The 27174-nt window shown below is 41.1% G+C and overlaps 1 protein-coding gene and 1 long non-coding RNA gene across 4 annotated transcripts in view; both read left to right on the forward strand.

Moving 5' to 3' along the window:
- The window catches only part of PRIM2 (DNA primase subunit 2), a 290358-nt gene that overhangs the window by 210284 nt on the left and 52900 nt on the right, over positions 1–27174 (forward strand). The gene's annotated exons all lie outside the window — the stretch shown is intronic.
- LOC120869892 lies at positions 6300–23368 on the forward strand. Of its 3 annotated transcripts, none has more exons than XR_005722654.1 (3): positions 6300–6397; positions 9633–9637; positions 23341–23368. It is a non-coding gene; the product is annotated as an uncharacterized LOC120869892 (long non-coding RNA). The 3 variants fall into 3 exon arrangements; XR_005722655.1 differs by lacking the exon at positions 9633–9637 and adding an exon at positions 7035–7039 and having other exon boundaries at positions 23341–23364; XR_005722653.1 differs by lacking the exon at positions 9633–9637 and adding an exon at positions 13549–13553 and having other exon boundaries at positions 23341–23360.

Here is a 27174-nt window from a genome sequence, read left to right on the forward strand (position 1 = left end):
TGAAAATCTCCAGCTCTTTGTTCTCCTGTCTGTTTCTGTTGCAATTTGAGTGTAATGTTGTCTTTTGTTAGTAACCCACGTGTATATATTTGAGGTCTGGCTGCATGTCAGGTGCTGGTCAATAATAAATGAACACACACAGCAGAGTTTCTCAGCTGGAGCCCCTCCATCACACTCGATGGTGCCCCCTGAGGCCTTGAGGGAGTCAGGCTGGGCCTGGGGTGCTCAGGGTTAGTTGCCTTCAACTGTGAGTAGCTCTTTCCACTTACTTTACAGAACAGTGTTTTACACTTGCTCATATGAAAAAGGTTGGAGAAAACTAATATGAAGTACTACTTGGAGTCAGAGTGAACTGACATTTGACTCCAGTGTATGCACACTTGGGCAGATTACCTGGTATGTGTCTTTATCTACAGAATATGGACAGTAACTGTGTATCCATCTGTGGGTATATAGCTCTGTCCCTGTTTACACTTGATTGATGTGTTGAGGATTTGGTAAAGGATTAGTCCAGATTCTGGCATGTAGTAAATGCTAGCTCTTCTCATTTAGGACTTCAGAGGAAGGTGGGGTTAGCTTGACACAGAGTAATCAGTAAAGTTTCTACAAGTAGAATAGAATCTAATGGCTTGTTAAGATTTCATGTCACCTAAAATAGAGAGGAAGGTTAAGGGGAAAGACTGAATTGCAGCAGAAATGATTTGTTTTAGGAAATGTTTAAGGGATTTAGACTAAGGGAACGCATTTCAGGCTGTGTTCTTGGAAACTCCTGGGTTCCAGAGGAAAGAGGGCTGAAGTTTACAGGGGAGATTGAGATGTCTGATTTCTGTCCCCACTTTAACAAGTGTAACAAAACAGTACCTTCATCTATTTTTATGTGTTGGGATTCTATGTAAGATTTCACTTAAAAGAGGGTTTTCCTACTTAAAAGTGTTTATAAAATACTATTGTTTATTTGTGGTGTAGAATTTAGGAAAGTAGGAGATGAGACAGGAGGAGAGAGATTAGTGTGAGAATAGAGTTGCTTTAAATGAACCTCATTTTTAGTCAAGAGAAAGCCACTAGAGAGTGTTAAACAGGGAGAATTGTTTTTTCAGAAGAGAATCTGGAAGTGGCATGCAGCCTTTAGATTGGGAGAGAGTCAGGTCTTCTCGTGGTAGTATTAGGACAAGTTTAAATGGAGGGTTCAGGGAAGAGGTTGCAGGATAGTGGAGGTTGGACAGTCCACAGGTAACAGGAAGGTGGGAACTGCAGGAGCAGAGGTTGTGCGTGGACCTGATGGGTCTGGGATCAGAGTAGAGAAATGGGTCATGCGTTGAGTTTTTGGTGTAAATTTAAATCCATGTCCAGGTAGAAATTCTTCTTGGTTGGTTGGTTGGCTTATCTGTTCCTTCCTTCTTCTGTGGTTCTTATGGGGCCCTTAGAGCATGAGAGGTGCTGTTCTGCTAGGAGAAATGCAGGGATATGGATTTAAGAGCCATTCAGGGAGAGTGGCGGAGAAGGCAATGGCACCCCACTCCAGTACTCTTGCCTGAAAAGTCCCATGGACGGAGGAGCCTGGTGGGTTGCAGTCTATGGGGTCGCTAAGAGTTGGACACGATTGAGCGACTTCACTTTTACTTTTCACTTTCATGCATTGGAGAGGGAAATGGCAATCCACTCCAGTGTTCTTGCCTGGAGAATCCCAGGGACGGGGGAGCCTGGTGGGCTGCCGTCTGTGGATGGGGTCGCAGAGAGTCGGACATGACTGAAGCAACTTAACAGCAGCAGCAGGGAGAATGGAGGGAAAAGACTCACGCAGGTAAGTGAATGGGCAGATGGAGAATGTAGAGCAGTGCAGAGAGCAGAGGCTCAGCTTCTAGGGATAACCCCATTGCAGTAGTGATGGAGGAGCCTGAAGTGAGACCTGAATTACTAGAAATATGGGAGAGAAAGAGCGAGAATAGTCTGGGGTGCAGGCACTAAGAAGGAGGAGGCTTTCTGAAGTAAGCTGTTCCTGTTACCCAGCATGGGTAGTATATGTTGGAAGTTACTTCTAAGAAAAGTACAGAACAGGAGACAGATTTCCTGGTCTTAATGATAGATGATGAAATAGTGGCAACAGCAGTAATGTCTAGAAGTCTGAGAAATCAGGAAGATGAGAAATAGAACCATTTGCTGTAGGAGATGCCTGTGTGGACAGAAGTTGTCCTCAACGTGGGAGGGGCAGAAGCACTGGGGCTCCTAGAGATGCAGGAGGCGCCGGCAGTGAGTGAGGACTCGAGGCCTGGGGTAATGGGAAGATCGTTTATGAACCTGCATCTGTTTATAGTATGGTCCTTATGCAGTGTGACCAGCCCACTCCCACCATGCTCCTGAGAACAGGAACTTTTCTGTTCTGCCTCCCTGTCCCCAGCAGCCAGCTGAGTGCCTGAAAGGCTGTAGATGTGTTGAATGAGGGAATGAGATGAGTTAGGAGTTGAGTGAGGATATTTGTCTGAGACTTGACGGTGGTTTTCTGAGAGATTTTAAGCTGGTAAATAAGTGTTGGGAGGAAGAAAGCGGAGCCAGGTAAACTCACGCCCACCTCCTGTTTTTCCAGTAATGGAGGCAGGAGATCACTTACCAGAAGGTTGGGTGCCAACAGGGCTTAAGGAATGTTGGAAGGAGTGTAGACTAACACCTTCTGGACCTGCACAAGCAGAGGCGGTCACCTGTGATAATTACTGAGATTGAAAGGCTGAAGCAGAAAGAGTCCAGTGTAACCACTTACTGAGTGCCTTGCCTATGCCAGACGCCATAATTAATACTTACACACATCCTCTTATGGACGCATTAAAACAGTCCCAGGAGATGGATACTATTTATTATTTAGGTCTGTTTACTGATGAGGAAACCATACCAGACCATAAATTTGTAATTAACTATGTCTGCACTATTTCATTGCTTTCTCTGGCACTCCTTGTGGCCGGAGAGCAGAAGCAGAGAGGGCAGAAGGGAATGCTTGTGCAGGTTTAGGACCTGGCAACACAGCCATGCTGTCACTAAGTCCTTTCCATGTTCCTTGTGTCATTTAATCTCATAACAGCACTGCAAAATAAATATCCTCTGCTGACAGAGGAGCCTGGTAGGCTGCAGTCCATGGGGTCGCTAAGAGTCGGGCACAACTGAGCGACTTCACTTTCACTTTTCACTTTGATGCATTGGAGAAGGAAATGGCAACCCACTCCAGTGTTCTTGCCTGGAGAATCCCAGGGACAGAGGAGACTGGTGGGCTGCCATCTCTGAGGTCTCACAGAGTCGGACACGACTGAAGCGACTTAGTAGCAGCAGCAGCACGAAGAATTTGGGCTTCACTGGTGGCTCCGTGGTAAAGAATCGCCTGCTAATGCAGGAGACACCATTTTGATCCCTGGGTCAGGAAGATCCCACGGAGAAGGAAATGGCAACCCACTCCAGTATTCTTGCCTGGAAGTCCCATGGACAGTGGAGCCTGGTGGCCTACAGTCCATGGGGTCATGTAGCAATGAGTTGGACACAACTGATCAACTAAACAACAACAGCTTGGAGAGTTTAATGGTTTTTCTCCAGGCGGCAGAGGTGGTGCATGAGCAGACCTGAGGTAGGACCTGTGCGTGTGTGCTAAGTTGCTTCAGTCCTGCCCGACTCTCTGCAACCCAGTGGACTGAAGCCTGCCAGACTCCTCTTTCCGTGGGATTCTCCAGGCAGGAACGCTGGAGTAGGTTGCTGTGCTCTCCTCCAGGGATCAGACCTGCGTCTCTTACATGTCCTGCGTTGGCAGCTGGATTCTTTACCACTAGCACCACCGTGGAGTTAGAGCCCAGGTCTGTGTTATTCCACTTCATGTGCTTTCCCCAGTGCTTTCAGGAGGAACAGGCGTGTTGTGTAGAATGTAGGCATGTCTGACCCGCCATGTAAATCTAAGAGGGCTCAGCTTAGAACAGAGGTTTTCAGCTCTGTGTCTAATCACCAGAGTGGCGATCACATCATCATTAAAAAGGGGACAATGTAACCTACTAAAATGTTGCTAAGAAATGAGAGTATGCATGAAATACTGTGTAATTTATAAAGTACTAAACCAGTGTCAGTTAATTTAAAAAATTGATAAATGGATTAGTCTATAATCATTCACATGTTTTCTCCATATATTTATAAATCTATTTAACTTTATAAAACTTTATAATAAAGTTTGGACACAAACTAGTTTAATTGGTTATGTTTTTGGCTTTTTTTTTCAAAGAAAAGTTTGTTTTGTTTGAACTTTCCCATTAGCTATATCCTAGGAAAGTATTTGAAATGTAATAAAAAGTAGTTTCTAGTGAAAGTAGTCAAATCTTTGTCACTTTGCTCTTGAGTTGCAATTTAAAGGTACCCTTAGCAGCTACCAAGTCTCTAGAATGTGTTTTTTAAAGTTTTGCTATATGAAGCTTGTTATATTTGTTATTCTAAGTATTTTATTGTATAATAAAGATGTGTGCATGTTAAGGTTTTAACTCTTACCTCCATGCCTTCCATTGCATTTGGAATACAAATTCTAGATAATACAGTATAAGAACTAATATTTAAACATTGACATGAGCAGGTTGGACTTGCCTTCATGAGTTGTCAAGAGGCTAGCTACTCTGCTGTTGAATTAAATTACGTGTTGTGTTAAATCTATCATTAGAATAAAATAGGTGTTATCATCCCTCCCTCCAAACACTATTTTGGTGAAAAACTGCTTCAGTAATAACTCCTTTTGATGTTCTACTCCAAATGCTTGCCATACTTACGTTAGGAAAATGAGATAAAAAGTAGCACACTTCAACTTTAAGCTTTCATTTGTAGCTCTTGTCTTATCAGTGATACCTTATGGATTGTGTTGTATTAAAATGACATACTACCCACCATTTTAAAATGTAGTCTAAATTTTTGTTGTTAATATGCACAGTGCCCTTAGGAGAAAATGATAATGAGAAGATACTAGTTTAAGGTTTTACAGAGTAGTAAATTGACTCCAGGTAACTGGGTAAGTGTAAACTCCAAAATGGGCCAGACTCCTGATGCTAGGGAGAAGGCAGGGAATGTATTTCTGAATAGAGTAGTCAGGGAAGGCTTAAACCAAACGTGACATTTTACTCACCGCTAGAGTTCTACATAAGAGCCTTGGTTATTTATACCATAGTAGAATCTAAATGAGCAAACGTCAGTCCTCACCATTTTATAATGAAGAAACTTGAGTCAAGGAGAACTACCCACATTCACTCAGAAGTCCAGATCCTGGATCTCAGAGCCTTGGCTATGGTGCTGTGGATCTCTGTGAGCTGGGAGAGGACAGGCACACACTAGCTGGCACTAAGCTCAGTGCATCTCTGGTTTCAGCCAGGGAGGGAGAAAGGCGGCTTCCTACTAGAATCTCAAAAGAATTGCTGACTCTGTTTATCCCCACTGGAGAGATACCCCAAAGAGAGATGCTTGATGTCTGCAACATAGTGTGTAGATCTTGAGCTAAATTAATCCTCTTAGCTACTTTATCCTTTGTTTTGTTTTACATCTTTTCACCTTAAAAAGTCTTTTATTGCAACCTTTTATTTCTTTTTTTCCTTTGCATTGAATAAGACTGACTGTCTATTACACTTTCTCAGCTTTGCAGATAGATTCCTAAATGCCACCCTCATTTCTGAATTTTCCCATTGACCTCGAAAAAATACATAGTAGTCATTATGCACTGAAGTCCTAGTGCTGCCCCTAGCAGGGCTATGCTGTCATCACCAGGCAAACAATCCAGCAGTCTCTCCACCCTGCTGGTTTTTTTGTTCCTTCCTTGGACAGTTTTTTTTTTTTTTTCTTTTTTTTTGCCTTTTCATACTCTTCATGGGGTTCTCAAGGCATTCCTTTCTCCAGTGGACCACGTTTTGTCAGAACTCTCCACCATAACCTATCCATCTTGGGTGGACCTTTACGGCATGGCTCATAGTTTCATTGAGTTAGACAAGACTGTGATCCATGTGATCACAGCTATGGTTTGATCTAGTCAAAGCTATGTTTTTCCAGTGGTCATGTATGGATGTGAGAGTTGGACCGTAAAGAAAGCTGAGCACCGAAGAATTGATCCTTTTGAACTGTGGTGTTGGAGAAGACTCTTGGGAGTCCCTTGGACTGCAAGGAGATCCAACCAGTCCATTCTGAAGGAAATCAGTGCTGAATGTTCATTGGAAGGACTGATGCTGAAGCAGAAATGCCAATACTTTGGCCACCTGATTGGAAGAACTGACTCACTGGAAAAGACCCTGATGCTGGGAAGGTGAAGGAGAGAAGAGAAGGGGACGACAGAAGATGAGATGGTTGAATGGCATCACCGACTCGATGGACGTGAGTTTGAACAAGCTCCAGGCGTTGATGGTGGACGGGGAGGCCTGTCCATGGGGTGGGAAAGAGTCAGACATGACGACTGAACTGAACTGGACAGTTTCTAGTGAGACGTTTTTTCTATAAATAAACCCTGTTTCCCATAGTCTTTCAAAATAAACTCCATAATGAAAATTCATCTCAGATATTCTCCTGGTAGTATTAAAAACCCTGCAAAGAAGTTGTATTTTATCCTATTTGTTTTAGCGATACTTAGTTCGGTGGAAAACAAAGCACTGGTCAGAAAGGGTAGACATTGACGCAGCAGCACACTGTTGTCATTAGCTGGTAGTGGTGAGCAGTGTTGTTCAGTTAATGCTTGTGTACTGGTAAAGTCAATTTAGTAAAACTGGCATTTCACTGGTGATGTGTGGATTAAAGGCCTTTTTATCAGTATAAGTATGGTGATTTAGATATAATGACAGTACTTTCAAATCTCCTTTAAAGATTAGTTGTGCATTCCACTTTGATGTTTTCAGATTTTATCATAGATGTGCTATTTCTTTACCAACAGAGGGGAAAAATGTATGTTGACTAATTTTCTTAGATACGACTTTTATCACAGTCATGCTTTTATTTCTACCTTCAGGTTGAAACCACTTAAAAATTCCCCTTGAAAATATGTATTTAGAAAAACATAAATCTAGGACATGTATGTGCTCAGTCGCTCAGTCATGTCCGACTCTTTGCGACCCCATGGACTGTAGCCCACAAGGCTCCTCTGTCCCTGAGATTTCCCAGGCAAGAGTACTGGAGTGGGTTGACATTTCCTTCTCCAAGGACATGTATACTTGAATATACTTTCACCAACAAAAGTGGCTTCCTTCAAGGTAATTGAAGAAGAGATCATAGAATATGTCTCCTTCTCCCAGGAGGCGTCCCACCCCTTGTCTTTCCTGGTGGGCGTGGCTTCTCACCTCTCCTGTGTCACTTCCGCTCTCTTGGCCCCTCCTCTGCCGCCAGGTGGGCCTGGATTAGTGAGCAGATCACCATGAGCGCTAGTCTGTCCTCCTTGCCATGAGGTCTGGGTGGCCTTCAGGAATGATACTATGACCACAGAAACACTAGCTGGATCTTGGAATTTCAGGGATGTAATAACACAGCTGCTTCCTGTCCCCTCTTCCTGCTTCTTTACCCTTTTCAAAGTGCTGCCTTGGCCACATGTAAATTCAAGCAGATGTTTCTGCAGTTTCTAAATTCTTACCACAGAGACTTAGAACCAAGATGATTTCCGAAAATACCATATATAAGGCAGTCTCCATTTCTTACTGTTGTTCTCCAACTCATGGGCCTTCTGGGATAGTACAAAAAAAAATCTAAGTAATGAGCTCTTTCTGATAAGTCACTGTTAAACATTATTTTAACAATTTTATGATGATTGTTATCTCCTGCAGTTTTATGTATTTTAATTATTAACTTATTGATTGCACCTTGAGGCCTTTTACATAAAGTATGCAAGTTGAATAATGCTGTGGTAATATCATTTAAACTCTGCTTACAACTGTATTATGTTTCATTTTAGCCAGTAATGAGAACTCCTTCTAGTGGAGTCCATGGTATGCATGATTTACATGTAAATACTATTTTAAAAGCTATACTTTTGTTAAATTTAGAAATTTACATTCAAAGTCATTCATAAAACCATATGTGATTTTTTAAAAAAGATAATTTAAATCTGCCTGTAGGATGGGTAAGTTTATTGCCTAGAGAAAAGAGAGAGATTGTGCTTCAGGTCAGGGAGAAAATTCTTAATAATCAATGACAACTGAATGGAATTAATTTCAGTACTACTGGAGATGAATTAGATTTCATTTAAGCCACTGTTGGTTGGAGCCAAAAAATCTTTCCTATTGATCCTCTAAGGCCTGACTCTTGTGTTAGCCTTTTCCTAAATATCTGAGCCAGCAGTGATTACCCCCTCAGTACTTCTTTTAATGTCAACTAGATTTTAAGTACCGTTGTAGCAGAAAAACTGTCTTAAGGCTTTCATTCTCTAGCCACCTACATGGCAGGGATAGAAAGCTATCTACATAGTCTTTCCTCACTGTGTACTCATTGGTCGAAAACTGTCCTCCTGTGTCAAGCTGTTAGTTTTCCTCATTATAAGTTACCGGATGTGGTACTTTTGTTTTTTCCCCTCTCCCTTCATTTTTAGATTTAGCTCTAGTAATAGAGACCTGGTTTTCCCTGGTAGCTCAGATATTAAAGAATCTGTCTACAGTGCAGGAGACCCAGGTTTGATCCCTGGGATTCCCCTGGAGAAGACAATGGCTACCCACTCCAGTGCTCTTGCTGGAGAATCCCATGGACAGGGGAACTTGGCAGGCCACAGTCCCTGGGGTCACAAAGAGTCGGACATGACTGAGAGAATAACACTTCTTTTCTTTTTCACAGTAAAGACCTACTTTTCATTTAAAAGGTATAATTGGTCAGGAACAAGTTATTATTGTTTCAGGGAAACCCTCCAGCTGAGTGACTTAACTCTTCTGACTGTTGCTTATACGGTAGCTTCTCCTCAGACCAGTGGACCCTGAGTGCTAGAGTGACTGGTTTGTGGTGTTTCCTCTTTATGAAGAGATACAAAACTCTGAAAGAGAACATTTTATATACTGAAGCAAACTGTACTGAAGCTCAGTGAGTTTCCTAGTAAGTGGAAGGTCCAGGGTCACAGACTCTTCCTGTCTGCTGGAGAGGCCACACTACAAACACTCGGTCTGCTTTGATGGAATTGTCCTCCTCTTTTAAAAAGATGAAGGAAGGCAGAATATTGAAGGAAACAGAGGGCTAGGCATTTCTGAACACCTGATATTTAACTACTCTCCTGAGCCCTAAGTGTAGCAGAGGTGGGGAGAAAATCCCAAGATCCTCATTTTTGGAAAGAATTTTGATTTTATTAGACTGTAGAAGCTTACATATTCATAGCATTTAAAATCTACATATACCAGTGCTTTAAGGACTATGAGGGAGAAAAACATGCATGAGACATGACTCATAGCCTCAAGGAATACAGTCTGTACCAGACTGAGAGAACTTTCATTATAATACAACTATTGAACTACCTTCTAATTAGTGATAAGCTTTTTGAGGAGTGGACACAGTAGTTTTTTTTTTGTGGGAGGGGCATTCAATTCAAGTAACATTTATTGGATACTTGGAAATCTTTCACATACCTTAGTAAATATAACACTAGCCTCTCAAGCAGAGTAGCTGAGCTTGTTTCAAAGACAGAGTGATTTGATAGGGAGAGCGTGTATGCTTGTGTATGTGTGTGTTCCAGTTACATCCGACTCATGCCACCCCATGGACTGTAGCCAGCCAGGCTCCTCTTTCCACGGCTTTTTCCCAGCCCACTAGAGTGGGCTGCCATGCCCTTCTCCAGGGGGATCTCCCTGAGCCAAGGACTGAACCTATGTCTCCTGCTTTGCAGGTGGATTTTTTACTGCTGAGCCCCCTGGGAAGCCCAGGGAGAGTGTAGACTTCCATGATAGTATTCTTAGTATTAGTGTCTGATATATAGAAGATAATAAAATGTCCCCCCTTTAGTGCTCATTTCAGGTAAGTTAGAAAGTAGTAAGTACAGCATGGAGTGAAATATTACACCCCTTCCCACGGACCTCAGAGAGGGCTTCACGGGGAAACTGATATTTGAATTGAACGTTGAAAGGTGATAGGATTTGGACACATGAGTAGTTCATAACCCATGAAGTATTTATATAAAGGCTGTTGGTATGATAGTGGAGGTCTCTTTACTACCTTGGTTTGGGTAAAGACACAGATCCACTCCTCCAGGGAATGCGTCTTACACTGAACCTCATAAAAAGCTGAGCACCTGTTGTTAAGTCTCTGTGACAGTATTCTTGCTGGATGGGGAGAAGTTCCAGGATGGCATCTAGGGGTCTTAGTACAGGGAGAGAGATTAGCAAATCTGAGTGGTTGCTTGATAGGTGCGTTTGGATTTTCCGCCAGAATGTCATGTATCCAAAGAAATTTGGCAGTGAGTACAGAGATGAGATCTGTGCCGAGTTCACTTTTCTAATGAATGCTGAAAGCTAACTTCCAGGTAGTCACTCAGGATACCTTTCAGGCCTCAGATGATTTTGCTCAGTGCCCTCAGATTTTTCATGTTTGTCTCATGTTTGGCTGCTTGGATTTGGGCAGCACACATCAAGGATGTGGTTGGCCCTTCTTTGGCCTTGCCCATGCGTCCTGCTTGCAGCAAGTTGTTCCTTCCTCAGGATTGTAACTGAGGACTTAACTGGCTCAGGGTCTTATCTGCCTGATGTCACAGTAACCATCTTTCTTCAGTTGCAGCAAAGACAGATTTACCCTTTGATCATAGTTTAAAGAACTGGTTCAGAAGAGTTCACAGGATACTTGATGGGCTCAGTCCTGTGTCCGCCAATGACATTCAGCAGCTCTAAGGCAGTATTACTCATTTTTCAGTAATCCAGTGCCCCAGCAACAAAGCCCAGTTTTTTGTTTTTAATCTATACTGAATCCCTAGATGAATTCATCCTGTCTTAAGGCTTCTGATGTGTCTCTTGAGCCTATCCTTCTGCCTGAGTTTTAGACCGTGATAGCCAAGGGCCTACTTAGGATCTAGATTCTAGATCATGCAAACTCAATAATACTTGAAGCATCTCAAAGTCTCCAAAAGTGAGGCTCTTATCCATGAGCCTGCCCAAACCAGCTCCGCTTGCAGCCTTTTCCATCTCAGATAATGGTAGTTCCATTCTTTATGTTGCTCAGATCAAAAACCGTGCTGTACAGAGTCTTTGACTCCTTCTCTTGTTCCTGCCCTCTCAGCAGATCCTCTTGGCTCAGCCTTGAAAGCTCATCCTTCTTACTACCCCTGCTGCTGAGTGCTGGTCCCTGCCATCACCATCTCTCACCTGAATTATTGCAGTAGTTTCTTAACTGCATTTCCAGCTCTGTTTCAGAAGATTTGATCAGTGTCAGCAGAACAGGGAAAGAAGGGCCACTGGTTAGGCAGTACTTTTTAAAAAAGTAGTTTAAAATTCCTTTGAGCTCTTGGAAAAATTTCTCTGAATACCCTGTGGGGTTAAAATTTCTCTGAATACCCTGTAGAGTTTCATGCCCCAGATTTCGAGAAGAGTGCTTTTCCCCCTTGTATATTGTTGACCATATTGCTCAGTATGGCCCCTGTGAATGTCTGACTTGGAGTTGACTGGTCTCTTGATTGACTCTTGCCCTATATGAAGTGAAGTGAAGTGAAGTCACTCAGTCGTGTCCGACTCTTTGTGACCCCATGGACTGTAGCCCACCAGGCTCCTAGGTCCATGGGATTTTCCAGGCATGAATACTGGAGTGAGTTGCCATTCCCTTCTCCAGGGGAATCTTCCCGACCCAGGGATCGAACCCAGATCCTCCCACACTGTAAGCAGATGCTTTACTGTCTGAGCTACCAGGGAAGCCCCATACCTTAGATATATTACTAATCTTAACGTAATGTGAATATTATGAACTACACTCACCGCCGAAAGTGTGCTGAACATAATCTCATCTTCTGTTTAATGATTTAGAATGATCTTCAGGGTTTGGACCTGTCGCAGGCTGGTGATAGCAACATCAGTTATCATTGTGCAGTAAAGGAGGTGCTGGTTAGGAGAGATTTCCAGTAGAGTTAGTATAGGCAAAAGCAGCTCTCTCTCTATTAAAAATAGTTTGTTAAATCTTTCTGGTTATTTTTTCCCTCTGAAATATGAGGCATAAGGGTCATCTTTGGTACAGTGGTAATGTATTTTTTGCTGGGGACTCACCAGTACTGAAGGTTGGCTGGTGGCTTTTATATTTCACTCAAAAAAGAAAAGTTCAGTAATTGACTTGTGCAAGTATTTTATTCGACTTGTATGTACCTTACTAACTTTATATTTATTTTCCAGCCATGTAGACCTGAGGCTCTCTCTAGTTTAGTGGCAAAGTAAAAGCTACTAATGAGAATGTCTTTGGGACAAAATTATGTAGATTTAAAGGAGCAGTGTTGTTTTAATTATACCCTTTAGCTAGTGTGCTTGCATATTAAACCATTCGGGTCTCAGTGTATTTCCCTCTGAAACTTTGCTTTTCTCCAGCCTTAAATGACTAATCAGCTCATGGGTGTACCCAAAGGTTATGTAAGCTGAGTTGAAGACTGCCAAAGAATGTGTTTAAACTATTAATCCAAAATATACAGAAGTTCATAGAAAAAATGGCCTATGGGTGTATAGTGTTCTTTGCTGGGTTATTGAGGAGAAATTCCAACATTGTGTCTGTGAGCTTCCTCCTTCCTTCCCTCCCTAAGTCAAAACACCGTTTGATTGTAGTGTGTGCAAACACATAATGTATTGTTTCCCTTGGGTGATTCTGTAAAACCCAGTGAACTTGAAGTAACATTAACAATAATTAATAATGATTTTTCTTTAAGTTAAACATTTTTTTACATCTTTGCCTTTTTGGCTTGTTTACTTTCATTGTAAGTTTCTTGATTTAGCAGAAAAGTAACTACCTTGAAGCTATGAAATGATTTATTCATTTGTGGGACAAAAATATGAAGCTACCTAAACCCTACTTTGTGGTAGTTTTGTTTTTATTTGTGAGAAACTAAAATAGAGAAAGTCCTTTGTAAATTTTAAGGAGAAAAATTCTAAAAACCTTTTGAGGTTGAATTTCCTCTTAAAGAGACAGTGAAATGATAGAATTCAGAACAGGAGTAAATAAAGTTTGTTTCCAGGGAGAGACAGAAAATATTTTTGGCTTTGTGGACCATGTTTCTGTTGCACTACTCTGATATATGTAGCCTACAAGCTCCTGCAGATAGTATCTAAACAGATGGATAAGATGATTTCATCATGACAAAAACAGGCAGCTGTCTGGGTCTGTCCTGTGGGCCAGACATAGTTTGCAGACTCCTGATTTAGAACCTGAGTTCTTTAACTTTTTTCTTTATTCAGTTTTCAAACTGTCATTCATCAAATACTTGATATGTGTCTTAGCTACTTTTTAATCATTGATCATCACAGGAAACTTATGAAACAGGTGGAGAAAATACTTGTGAATATTTTTATATCATGAAACATTTCAAACAAGTACAAATACAAATCTACATATGACAGTTTGCAGCCAGTGACTCTGGGACCAAGAGGGGGCTGTAGCCACAACCAGAGGGTGTCTGGCCTGGTTTAAACTCTGCTCCAGCCTGGCAGGGAAATCAGGCTTGGAGTCTTAATGGGATTCCCCGTTCCCCAGGGCTAATATTAAAGAGAAATTTTAAAAATAATTTCTTGATGTGTCTTGAAAAACTATGTCACACATTTATTAGTGTTTCTGTGCTACATGTGTGCTATGTCACTTCAGTTGTGTCTGACTCTTTGCAACCCTATGGACTGTAGCCTGCTGGGCTCCTCTGTCCATGGGATTCTCCAGGCAAGAATACTGGAGTGGGTTTGCCACTTCCTCCTCCAGGGGATCTTCTTGACCTAGGGATCAAACCTGCGTCTCTTGTCTCTTACATCTCCTGCATTGGCAGGTGTGTTCTTTACCACTAGCGCCACCTGGGAAGGAGCCCAGTTTTTCCACATTTCATTTATTTATTACTTTATATTCTTTATAGTTTCTCTGAAGTATCTTAAGGCAAGATCTTGACCATGTCATATGATGGCTACATACTTTAATATGTCTCTCCAGCAAAAATTTCCTTACATAATTGTAATACGATTATCTTACCACTTGACAAAAGTAACAGTAACTTTTTGACAACATCTAATATCTAGGTCCTGTTGAAATTTCTCCAATTGCCTAAATATATGTATATGTATTTAACATCTGATTTCTTTGAACTGGAATCTACATATGTTACATTTGGCTTTTGTCTCACAATATCTTTTAGAGATCCATTATTTTTCTCTTTTTGCTGTTTTGTCAGTCTATAACTTATTGAAGAAATGAGCAAGTTGTTCTGTGGAATTTCACATTCTGGATTTATTTGTTTGCTTCCTACAGTATTATTTAATTTTTTACCATTTTCCCTGTAAATGGAATTAGCTGTAAAGACTTTTCTAAATTCAAATTCAGCCTTTTTGGCAGGAATCGTTCCTAAATGGTACTTTATTTTTCATATTGTGTCCCATTAGGAGGCATATAGGTAGCTGGAACCTTCCATTGTAAAATTCCCTTTAGCTTTTCATGTAATGGTTTTATAAATTGAGTATCTGTTTATTTTCCAAATCAATTATCTTATTTTCATTTACACATTTATTCATTAGAATTCTTCTATAAAGAATGTGACCACACTGTCTTGGATATTTGTTTTGTAAGGAAGGCAGTATTTTTGAATGTCAATGTATAGTTTGGCATTGAGTCCTAAAAAGGTTAAATGAATTGTCTCAGGTCACTAACCCACTAACCTAAGTAGCTCAGATTCAAACCTAAGTTTTTGATAACTGTTCTGATCAACCTGCTTTCTTCAATTTAAGTCTAAATTTTGCAATAAGGAGTTAATAACTCAGACTTAAATTGAAGAAGGTAGGGAAAACCACTAGACCTTTCAGGTATAACCTAAATCAAATCTCTTACGATTAAACAGTAGAAATGATAAATCGATTCAAGGGACTAGATCTGATTGAGTGCCTGAAGAACTATGGACACAGGTTTGTGACATTGTACAGGAGGCAGTGATCAAGACCATCCCTAAGAAAAAGAAATGCAAAAAGGAACAATGGTTGTCTAAGGAGGCCTTACAAATAGCTGAGAAAAGAAGAGACACTAAAGGCAAAGGAGAAAAGGAAAGATATACTCATTTGAATGCAGAGTTCCAAAGAATAGTGTGGAGAGATAATGCCTTCCTCAGTGATTGATGCAAAGAAATAGAGGAAAGCAATAGAATAGGAAAGACTAGAAATCTTCATGCAAAGATGGGCACAATAAAGGACAGAAACAATATGGACCTAACAGAAGCAAAAGATATTAAGAAGAGGTGGCAAGAATACACAGAAGAACTATACAAAAAGATCTTCATGACCCAGATATCCGTGATGGTGGGGTCACTCACCTAGAGCCAGACATCCTGGAATGTGAAGTCAAGTGGGCCTAGGAAGCATCACTATGAGCAAAGCTAGTGGAGGTGATGGAATTCTAGTTGAGCTATTTCCAATCCTGAAAGATGATGCTGTTAAAGTGTTGTAGTCAGTATGCCAGCAAATTTAGAAAACTCAGCAGTAGCCACAGGGCTGGAAAAGGTCAGTTTTCATTCCAATCCCATAGAAAGGCAATGCCAAAGAATGTTCAAACTACTGCGTGGTTGCACTCATCTCACATGCTAACAAAGTAATTCCCCAAATTCTCCAAGCCAAGCTTCAATAGTACGTAAACTGAACTTTCTACGGTTGTCTAAAATAGCGTTCTCCAGTATGTTTCTTAAAGGAAAAAAGTTTAATTAATGAACAAGATGCTGTCAGTGTATTGTAGCAAAAAGAGAAGAAAAGACAGATTAAAGTTTCCTTCTGTTTTTCTTTGTTCAGTCCCCAGTTGAATGGCATGGTGTTGCTGCTGCTGCTAAGTCACTTCAGTCGTGACTGACTCTGTGCATGGTGTTGAGCAGCAGCCAAAACCATGGAGTTTGAGATACTTGTTTCAACGTTGAATGAAGGCTCAGCTGAGAAAGATGGGGTTTTAGTGCATTTTTTTCCCCTTAGTGAAACTAAGGTGACTTTCCTTTGTACATGGTGTCACCTCAGTTTAGGCACTAAACAGCTTTTGCTTGTTGGTCATGTGGCTTAATTCTGTGGCTTTTTGGCTACAGTGTTTTCATAATAGAAGGGAAGGGTAGATATAGCCATCCTTTGAAACTTTAGGAAATTCATATATTTATTACAAATAAAATTCATTACATTTTTGCATGCAATTTTATGTACATACCTATTGAATTTAATTTGTAATTGTTGAAGACCCTCACTATCAAGAGAAGTGAGCATCTGTAGAGAGATTTAAAGAAACAGAAGCCTCTGCCATCACAGTTCAGTCTGAACTGGATATGATGCAGCTGAAGAAAAGAACCCAAACCATGTGATGGTACATTCGTTGCCTAAGACAGGGGGCGAGTGTTTTGAAATTTAGACTCTCTAGTATCAGAAGACAAAAATACATTCTTCAGTGTTTTTGGAAATCACCTAATGTTGCAGCTGCTTGGTGAAAGGGTTATCATGATCTATTTAAATTTCAAAAGTGATTGTTGTTTAGTCACCAAGTCCTGTCCAGCTCTTTTGTGACTTCTTGGACTATCGCCTTCCAGGCTCCTCTGTCCATGGGACTTCCCAGGTCAGATTAGTGGAGTGAGCTGCCGGTTCCCTCTTCAGGGAACTTTGCTGACCCGGGGATCGAACCCACGTCTCTTGCATCTCCCGTACTGGCAGGCTGATGCTTTACCACTCAGCCAACAGGAAAGCCCTCGAAAGTGATGCTGTGCTTTTATTAATATTTCTTTAGAAGCAAATTAAGTGTACCTGCTTGATTTGGGGATTATCAGTTCAGTTCAGTCGCTCAGTTGTGTCTGACTCTTTGTAACCCCATGGACTGCAGCACGCCAGGCCTCCCTGTCCATCATGAACTCCTGGAGTTTACTCAAACTCATGTCCATTGAGTCGGTGATGCCATCCAGCCATCTCATCCTCTGTCATCCCTTTCTCCTCCCACCTTCAATCTTTCCCAGCATCAGGGTCTTTTCCAGTGAGTCAGTGGCCCATCAGGTGGCCAAAGTATTAGAGTTTCAGCTTCAGCATCAGTCCTTCCAGTGAACACTCAGGACTGATTCCCTTTAGGATGGACTGGTTGGATCTCCTTGCAGTCCAAGGGACTCTCAAGAGTCTTCTCCAGCAACACAGTTCAAAAACGCTCAGCTTTCTTTAGAGTCCAGCTCTCACATCCTAGCATGACTACTGGAAAAACCATAGCTTTGACTACACATACCTTTGTTGGCAAAGTAATGTCTCTGCTTTTCAATAAGCTGTCTAGGTTGGTTGTAACTTTTCTTCCAAGGAGCAAGTGTCTTTTAATGTCATAGCTGCAGTCATCATCTGCAGTGATTTTTGAGCCCAAGAAAATTAAGTCTGTCACTATTTCCATTGTTTCCCCATCTATTTGCCATGAAGTGATGGGACCAGATGCCATAATCTTAGTTTTCTGAATGCTGAGTTCTGAGTCAACTTTTTTCACTTTCCTCTTTCACTTTCATCAAGAGGCTCCTTCACTTTCTGCCATAAATATGGTGTCATCTGCATATCTGAGGTTATTGATAGTTCTCCTGGCAGTCTTGATTCCAGCTTGTGCTTCATCAAGTCCAGCATTTCTCATGATGTACTTTGCATATAAATTAAATAAGTATTAAATAATACTATAACCATTAAATAAATAAGCATTAAATAATACTATTATTGGGGATTATAGTGTTTAACAAATTACTCCTTAAAGCTACATGTCAGAATATTATTATTCCTGTAATTTTACATGTGTTATGCTTCTCATTACTGTTCTTATTTGTGTACTGCAGAGAACACCACAGGCAGCTTTCAGATTTTAAAGAAATTAATCTAGATAGTAAGTGGCTAGTAGACTTGTGATCCTAAAAGTTGTCATTTAGGGCACCATGCAGAGATTTTCACAGCTATGCACAGCTTTATTTTTTGTTGTTACCTTGTCATATAGATCATCAAGTTTGAATTAATGTTTCCTAAGAGTTCTTATTTCAGAAATAACTTTTCTTTGTAAAACAGAATTGATAATTTCTAATAAATGTTGGAAATTTGGAAAACTCAGAAGTGGCCACAGGACTGGAAAAGGTCAGTTTTCATTCCAATCCCAAAGAAAGGCAATGCCAAAGAATGCTCAAACTACTGCACAATTGCACTCATCTCACATGCTAGTAAAGTAATGCTCAAAATTCTCCAAGCCAGGCTTCAGCAATACGTGAACCGTGAACTTCCTGATGTTCAAGCTGGTTTTAGAAAAGGCAGAGGAACCAGAGATCAAATTGCCAACATCTGCTGGAACATGGAAAAAGCAAGAGAGTTCCAGAAAAACATCTATTTCTGCTTTATTGACTATGCCAAAGCCTTTGACTGTGTGGATCACAATCAACTGGAAAATTCTGAGAGAGATGGGAATACCAGACCACCTGACTTGCCTCTTGAGAAATCTGTATGCAGGTCAGGAAGCAACAGTTAGAACTGGACATGGAACAACAGACTGGTTCCAAATAGGAAAAGGAGTACGTCAAGGCTGTATATTGTCACCCTGCTTATTTAACTTCTATGCAGAGTACATCATGAGAAACACTGGCCTGGAAGAAACACAAGCTGGAATCAAGATTGCCGGGAGAAATATCAATAACCTCAGGTATGCAGATGACACCACCCTTATGGCAGAAAGCGAGAGGAGCTAAAAAGCCTCTTGATGAAAGTGAAAGAGGAGAGTGAAAAAGTTGACTTAAAGCTCAACATTCAGAAAACTCAGATCATGGCATCTGGTCCCATCACTTCATGGGAAATAGATGGGGAAACAGTGGGTGACTTTATTTTGGGGGGCTCCAAAATCACTGCAGATGGTGACTGCAGCCATGAAATTAAAAGACGCTTACTCCTTGGAAGAAAAGTTATGACCAACCTAGATAGCATATTCAAAAACAGAGACATTACTTTGCCGACTAAGGTCCATCTAGTCAAGGCTATGGTTTTTCCTGTGGTCATGTATGGATGTGAGAGTTGGACTGTGAAGAAAGCTGAGCACCAAAGAATTGATGCTTTTGAACTGTGGTGTTGGAGAAGACTCTTGAGAGTCCCTTGGACTACAAGGAGATCCAACCAGTCCATTTTGAAGGAGATCAGCCCTGGGATTTCTTTGGAAGGAAGGATGCTAAAGCTGAAACTCCAGTACTTTGGCCACCTCATACGAAGGGTTGACTCATTGGAAAAGACTCTGATGCTGGGAGGAATTTGGGGCAGGAGGAGAAGGGGACGACAGAAGATGAGATGGCTGGATGGCATCACGGACGCGATGGACATGAGTCTGAGTGAACTCTGTGAGTTGGTGATGGACAGGGAGGCCTGGCGTGCTGCAGTTCATTGGGTCACAAAGAGTTGGACACGACTGAGCGACTGAACTGAACTGAATAAATGTTGAATTTATGACATGAGAAATTGAAGAAGATAGCTACTCAAAACATTTTTTGTAGCAGTATGATAATTTAAGGCATTATTCATATGTATATTTTAAGGGTCAGGTTTGGGGGTCGTTTGTGTGTCAGAAAGGTGTTTAACATGATTACTCTGTTGTTGTTCAGTCGCTTAGTCGTGTCTTCTGACTCTTTATGAGGCCATGGATTGCAGCACAATGGGCTGCCCTGTCCTTCAGAATCTCCCGGAGTTTGATCAGATTCATGTCCATTGAGTCGGTGATGCCATCCATCCATCTTATCTTCTGTTGAGCTCTTCTTTTGCCTTCGATCTTTCCCAGCATCAGGGTCTTTTCTAATGGGTTGTCTGCTCACATCAGGTGGCCAGAGTGTTGGAGCTTCATCTTTAGCACCAGTCCTTCCAATGAATATTCAAGGTTGATTTCCTTTAAGATTTAGTGATTTGATCTTGCAGTCCGAAGGATTCTAAAGAGTATTACCCAGCACTACAATTTGAAAGCATCATTTCTTTGGTGCTCAGCCTTCTTAGTGGTCCAACTCTCACATCCGTATATGACTACTGGAGAAGCCATAGCTTTCACTCTATGGACCTTTGTTGACAAATGATGTCTTTTTAATATGCTAAGTTTGTCATAGCTTTCCTTCCAGGGAGCAAGCATCTTTAATTTCATGGCTGCAGTCACTGTCTGCAGTGATTTTGGAGCCCAAGAAAATAAATGTGTTACGGCTTCCACTTTTTCCCCATTTGCCATGAGGTGATGGGACTAGATGCCATGCTCTTAGTGTTTTGAATGTTGAATTTTAAGCCAGCTTTTTCATGCTCCTCTTTCACTCTCAAGAGGCTCTTTAGTCTTCTTTGCTCTCTGCCGTTAGAGTGGTATCATCTGCATATCTGAGGTTGTTGATATTTCTCCAGGCAATCTCGATTCCAGCTTGTGATTTAGCAAGCCCACCATTTCGCATGATACTCTATCTAGGTAACTATCTGGGCAAAATCAATAGCAATGGGATTTCCTCCCCGCCCCCCCCCCCCCCCACCAAATTTCTAAACGTGACATAGCATAGGAAAAAGTTAAAGTAGGAAAACCCCTTAATGTCGTGAAATACCTTAGGAGCATAACTATACATATATTATATTTCTTTATCATTGGTGATAGAGGCAGGTGGTAATGAATTGAGCACAGAAATGAATTTGGGAAGCTTGAGTTTCTCTGCTCTTTTGCTATGGTTTTAGAAAATAATCCTCCTCTTGCTCAGTTATTTTACTATAAAATGGTAATTATAGTACTGAAAAAGGTGTTATAGATAAATTCAAAGTCAAGTGTCTATGTAATTTATAATTGCTATCTTTAACTTTCTAGTAATTACCTACAGGAAATACCAGGAAAAGGTAATTACTGGCATTATCACCGCTAACAGTCAGTGTTTCTTCAGTGCCCCTAATGCAGATGTGAACAGGGGGCTCAGGAGCCCAGAGGTCTCTCTGGGAAGCAGGGTCCACCCTTAGCTCCTACATTCTGCAGCTGCCACTGTCTTTCTAGCTCATTGGCCGGAAGAAAGATGGACATGAAAAATGAGAGTTTTTCATCAATTCATTTAGTATTAGATGGAACCATGTGAATCTGCTATTTAGAACCTATACGTGTAACATCAAAGCAGTTGTATTTGGACCCACATAATGTTTACAGGCCTCTGACATGTGCCTGGCATTTCTGTGGGAGCTGAAAGCATAGAAGTTAGCAAAGTGGACACCATTCCTGCCTTCATGGAGTTGGCATTCTCGTGGGTTCTCCAGCCAGACCTCTCTTACTGTAGGACATCTACTTACCTACTCTATGCTCCACTCTCGTGCCAACTAGATGAATCAACAGTACATCTAGATGTGATGTCATCTGCTCTATGGGTAGAAATCACGGCCAGGGGGACCGTGGATGTGTGACCAAGCCCAGGAAACGCCCCCGACATGTGTGTGTGACAAAGTAGAGGCAGTAAATAAGGCAATAACTTTTATGGCATCAAATGGTGATTTTTACCTGTTGAATTTTAAAATGTACCTCGTCGTGAGGGTTAAACACAACTGTGTTGTATTTGCTTTAATTTGTTGGGCCAGGCTGTTCTGTGTCCTTCACTCTGTGGGGTGAGTGGCTGAGATGTGTTAGAATTTAGTGAATGTGCTCAGGGATGGGGCTCAACAGAGCTAGGTTGTGGTTTCAGGTTTGCTGTTGGGAAGCTCAGGTATCTATCAGGAAATGCAGTGCGTTACCTCTGCTAACTTACTTCAGTGATGTGGTGAAATAAATGAGATAATAATAACAAGTGGTTTGAAAATTCACCGTTTAAAAAAGGTGACAATTGCATATAAAATACGGATAGTAGCCATTTTCATGTTCATAGTGCCTTCTGATTAACATTTTCACGTTCATAGTGCTACAGACTTCCAGATCTCATTTTGAACAAAACCTGAACACTTTGTTTTGAACTGTATCAAACTGCCTGATTTCATCTTAGCTCAACAGACAGGTTGTCCTTTCAGCTGTTTTGTTGACTGTGTCCATTGTAATATATCATTCATAGATTAATTTTCAAATTAAATCCCTATGAATGAATAGAGATTTGTTGGGCTGTTTAAAGCATCTTCTAACATTGAAAAATACATGCTTTAAAATTTTAAGTTGACAAAATTGAAAAAAATGTATTTTCCTGGTTTGTCTTATTCTTTCCTGTTGTCATGTCCCAACGGGCAAAATAAATTCTGTCTCTTAATGAGATGCCTCATCAAAGTTAGAGGTGAACAGATGATCTAGAACTGTGTAGAAGGTTTCCGTAGACTTCCCTTGGTTGAGCCATCTCCCTGCGTTGCAGGACACCATCCTCAGTAATTTAGTTTAGTTACATTGGGTTATGAGAAAGCAGCCATTCTGTTTTGAAACTTTAATTCTGGTTCTTTATCATAGTTCACAAGGTAAAGTAACTTACCATTACTGTGGTGCCTGTAACATATCAAGAGGAGAAAGAGGGAAGTTTCTCCTCCATCATGAATATTTTATTATTTCCCTGATATTTCCCTAGAGTTTGATATGCTTCTTTTTTGTATTAAATAATATTTTATGGTTATATAAGTAGGTGGTATAATGTGCAAAAAAACTCCACTGAAATAAATATAGAAATTCGCTTGAGTTTTCCTTGCTAGACACCTGTGAACTAGTTAAGAGAACACCTTAACGTTGTTTTAGTGCCTCTTAAACTTGAAGGACGCTTATAACCAACCAGCCTTTCTTATACTTTATGTCAGAAAGCACAGCAGTGTGGTGTAGTTTGTAGAGTTCTCTGAGACTTGCTGGGTGTTACAGGAGATTAAAGTGGCTTTACTTTAACTATGTATTTGCCTTTTAGTATTATGATAGAAAAGCTTTTTTGTTTCCCTGTAGTGTTAGTCACTTGGTCCTGTCCGACTCTTTGTGACCCCATGGACTGTAGCCCACCAAGCTTCTCAGCCCATGGGATTCTCCAGACAAGAATACTGGAGTGGGTTGCCATTCCTGTCTCCAGGGGATCTTCCCGACCTGGGAATTGAACCCAGGCAGATTCTTTACCATCTGAGCTACCGGGAAGTCCTAATACCACATATTTTAAGCAAATTGAAAATTAATACTGAGTTCTAAAATTAATTTCTGCTGTTGTTGACACTTTAAATTTTCAATCTAGTTTCAGGCAATGGCACCCCACTCCAGTACTCTTGCCTGAAAAATCCCATGGACGGAGGAGCCTGATAGGCTGCAGTCCATGGGGTCGCTAAGTCAGACACGACTGAGCGACTTCACTTTCACTTTTCTCTTTCATGCATTGGAGAAGGAAATGGCAACCCACTCCAGTGTTCTTGCTTGGAGAATCCCAGGGACGGGGGAGCCTGGTGGGCTTCCGTCTATGGGGTCCCACAGAATCGGACACGACTGGAGCGACTTAGCAGCAGAAGAGATGACTTGTGTTTCCTGGGTGGATAAGTGCATTTCCATTTGTTTATCATAACATGATGGAAAGAACACAGATACTGAGAAACTCCTAAAGTAGTTTCAATTCTGACAACATTTTACTGTGTGCATCTGAACATTTTTTTAATTGTTCCAAATCTCAATTTTCAGGCTATAAAATAGAGATAATCACACTAATTTTGCACAGTTGTTAGGAGAATCAAATGAGATAACCTGTTATGCCTAGTCCATTGCCTGGTGTATAAACCTATTTTGAAAAAAATTTTAGACGTACAGAAGAATTACAGAAATGGTACCAAGAGGTCTATGTGGCACCCAGCAAGTTAACCTTGGTGTAATGCCATTAGCTGGAGATTTTGTTTAGATGACAGCGGTATCTTCACTAATGTCTCTTTGCTGTTTGAGGTTCTACCCAGCATTGCATCTGGGACAGTTTCTGTCTTTTCTTTCACGACCTTGATGTTTTTGGCGGGAACTGGATAGTTTCTCTCTCACTTTGGGTTTATATATATTTAGATTGAGTTTATCCATTTTTGGCAAGAATCTCACAGGAGTGATGCTTCCTCCTGATTGCATCGTATCAGAGGCATGTGATATCATCATAGTTTATTAATCTTGATCACTTGGGTCAGGGGCTCTCTGCTGGGCTTCTCCACTGTAGAGTTGCTGTATTCATTCAAAATGTCTTGGGGGAGACATTTTAGACCATGTAAATATCCTGTCTCCCCACTCAGTTTTGCATCCCTTGGTGGATCTGTTAGCAGCTATTATTAGTATGACACTCTAAGGGTTATTTTCTTTTTCCTTGTCCTTCTGTGTTTATCAGTTTGAATTCAGTTGTTTATGTCAGTGCATGCCCACGGATGCTCTGTGAGTTGTATGCTTCACTCTGCGGGCTGTAATTCAGGGCTGTTGGGGTTCACTTTGTTGCTTGCATTGTCCCCGGGACTAGGCCTGGTGCCCTTTCTACAGGCCCCCTCCTCCCTGAGCACATCCTCTCGGTATTTGCCATTTGACATAGGAATACATTCTAAGTAAATGTGCTTATGTCATACATCATTTTAATGCACATTTCTCACTTTATGTTCTTTTGCTAATGACTTATTACTTTCTATTTATTTTATATTTATTTTATACTATGGAAATGATGTTAGACAAAAAGCAAATTAAAACGATTTTCTTATTTGAGTTCAAAATGGGTTGTAAAGTAGCAGAGACAACTTGCAACATCAGCAATGCATTTGGCCCAGGAACTGCTAACGAACGTACAGTGCAGTGGTGGTTCAAGGAGTTTTGTGAAAGAGACGAGCCTTGAAGATGAGGAGTGTAATGGCCAGCCACCAGAAGTTGACAGTGACCAGTTGAGAGCCATCATCAAAACTGATCCTCTTATGAGTTGTCGAAGAACTCATTGTTGACCATTCTACAGTTGTTTGGCTTTCGAAACAAATTGGAAAGATGAAAAAGCTAAATAAAATGGGAACTTCATGAACTGACTGAAAATCAAAAATATTGTCACTTTCAAGTGTCATCTTCTCTAATTGTACACAACAACAACAAACCATTTCTCAATCGGATTGTGATGTGTGATGAAAAGTGGACTGTGTATGAGAACTGGCAATGACCAGCTCAGTGGCTGGACTGAGAAAAAGCTCCAGAGCCCTTCCCAGAGCCAGACTTGCACCAAAAAGGGTCATGATCACTGTTCGGTGGTCTGCTGCCGGTCTCATCCAGTACAGCTTTCTGAATCCCAGTGAAGCCATTACATCTGAGAAGTATGCTCAGCAAATCGATGAGATGCACTGAAAACCGTGGCACCTGCCTCTGGCGTTGGTGAACAGAAAGTGGCCGGCTCGTCTCTACAGTAATGCCTAATTGCATGTCATACAACCAGCGCCTCAAAAGTTGAACGAATTGGGCTATGAATTTTTGCCTTATCTACCATATTCACCTGCCGTCTTGCTAACCGACTACTTCTTCAAGCATCTCAACAACTTTTTGCAGAAAAAACACTTCCACAACTAGCAGGAGGCAGAAAATGCTTTCCAGGAGTTCATCGAATCCTGAAGGATAGATTTTTATGTTACAGGGATAAGCAAACTTATTTCTGGTTGGCAAAAATGTGTTGATTGTAATGGTTCCTATTTTGATTATTAAAGATATGTTAGAGTCTAGTTATATGATTTAAAATTCACAGTCCAAAACCATAATTATGTTTGCACCAAGCTAATATTCTTTTTCAGATTATTTTCCTTTATGGTTTATTACAAAATGCTGAATGTAGTTCCCTGTTCTCTACAGTTGGGCCTTGTTGTTTAAGGTGATTAAAAGTCGAATTGTTGAGACCTCTTTTTAAATCATGTTAAGTATTTGGCTGAGGGAAGTTGCTAACTCTCCTTTGTCACTGAGAACTAATGGAGTGATCAGTGTAAGACTCGCTTTCAGTTCCCTGGTGGGGGATGGATCCAGTGAGCATACATACAAGAAGATGCTCAGCGGTTCAGCCTTGTGAACGTGGAGTGAACAGCTGCAGTTTGCTAGGCTTTGTGCTGGCCTGGGCTTCAGCTTGGACCACAAGGGGCACCGAGTAGGCACTGCAGAGACCAGGGTTCTTTCCCTGTCGCCCTGCGGTTGAGAACTAGACCCCTTGCTCTGTGCTTTCATACATGGGCAGGGCTGCGCTAGACATTGGCTGACACCTGCTCCAGGTCTTTAAATTCCAGCTGATGAGGCAGCTGCGTTCACTGAAGTTCAGGTCCGACACCGGGGAGGAGAAGGGTAGGTACTGTGTCCTGCATCCTCGCTCTTTTCTATCGCACCCCCTTTCTCCTGACTTTGTACCGAGTTCCTTGTCACATCTCACCTCAAATGGTAGAGTGCCTGGTACCAAGAGTGCCTGGTAATTTGAAAGCAGGAGGAAACGCTTGTTTCAGATTTTATTTTATTTTTTCATTTTAGATGAATAACTTCAAATTTCCCATTTTTAATGATTCTAAAACCATGATAAATTAGAAACTAATGCTACGTAAGTGACTTGTTAGTTACCATTTCTTTGAGAGGAGACACTTTCCCTGGTGTTCAGTAGAATCAGAAGCATTGTGTTTAGCTGTGTGGTTCAGTGTGACTTTCAGATGTCCATGAAGCAACTGAGTTGCAGCAGGGAAGCAGCCTACAGTTGCATGTTTGCCATGGATAACTAACAGTTTTCTGTATTTATTCACTTTAGAGTAGGTTCTAGAAAGTGAGAGTAAAATTTTAAACTCCCTCTCTTCTCTACTAAATAATGGAAATAGTTATTCACTTGACCTCTTGAAAGTTGGCTCATTTATAAAATAGGGATACCTGACTTCCATACATTACAAGTAGTAAGGGGTCTGAGAAGAACCATTTTGTCACCACTAAAGATCTGTGGAAATACAAACTGTTAATTATTGAAGTATCACTAAGCATGACTTTGATTTGATTGCTGGTAGATAACAGTAGTTATCTAATTGTACTAAATCCTCCATGAGGAATTTAGAAACGATGCTCTTTAATATCTGAGTGAATAGATATAGTTAAAGTGATGGAGACCACACAGCCCCAGGTCACAGAAGACTCTCAAATCTAATTTTTCGA

This window comes from Oryx dammah, unplaced genomic scaffold (assembly GCF_014754425.2).
Source record: "Oryx dammah isolate SB20612 unplaced genomic scaffold, SCBI_Odam_1.1 HiC_scaffold_11, whole genome shotgun sequence".
Taxonomy (NCBI): domain Eukaryota; kingdom Metazoa; phylum Chordata; class Mammalia; order Artiodactyla; family Bovidae; genus Oryx; species Oryx dammah.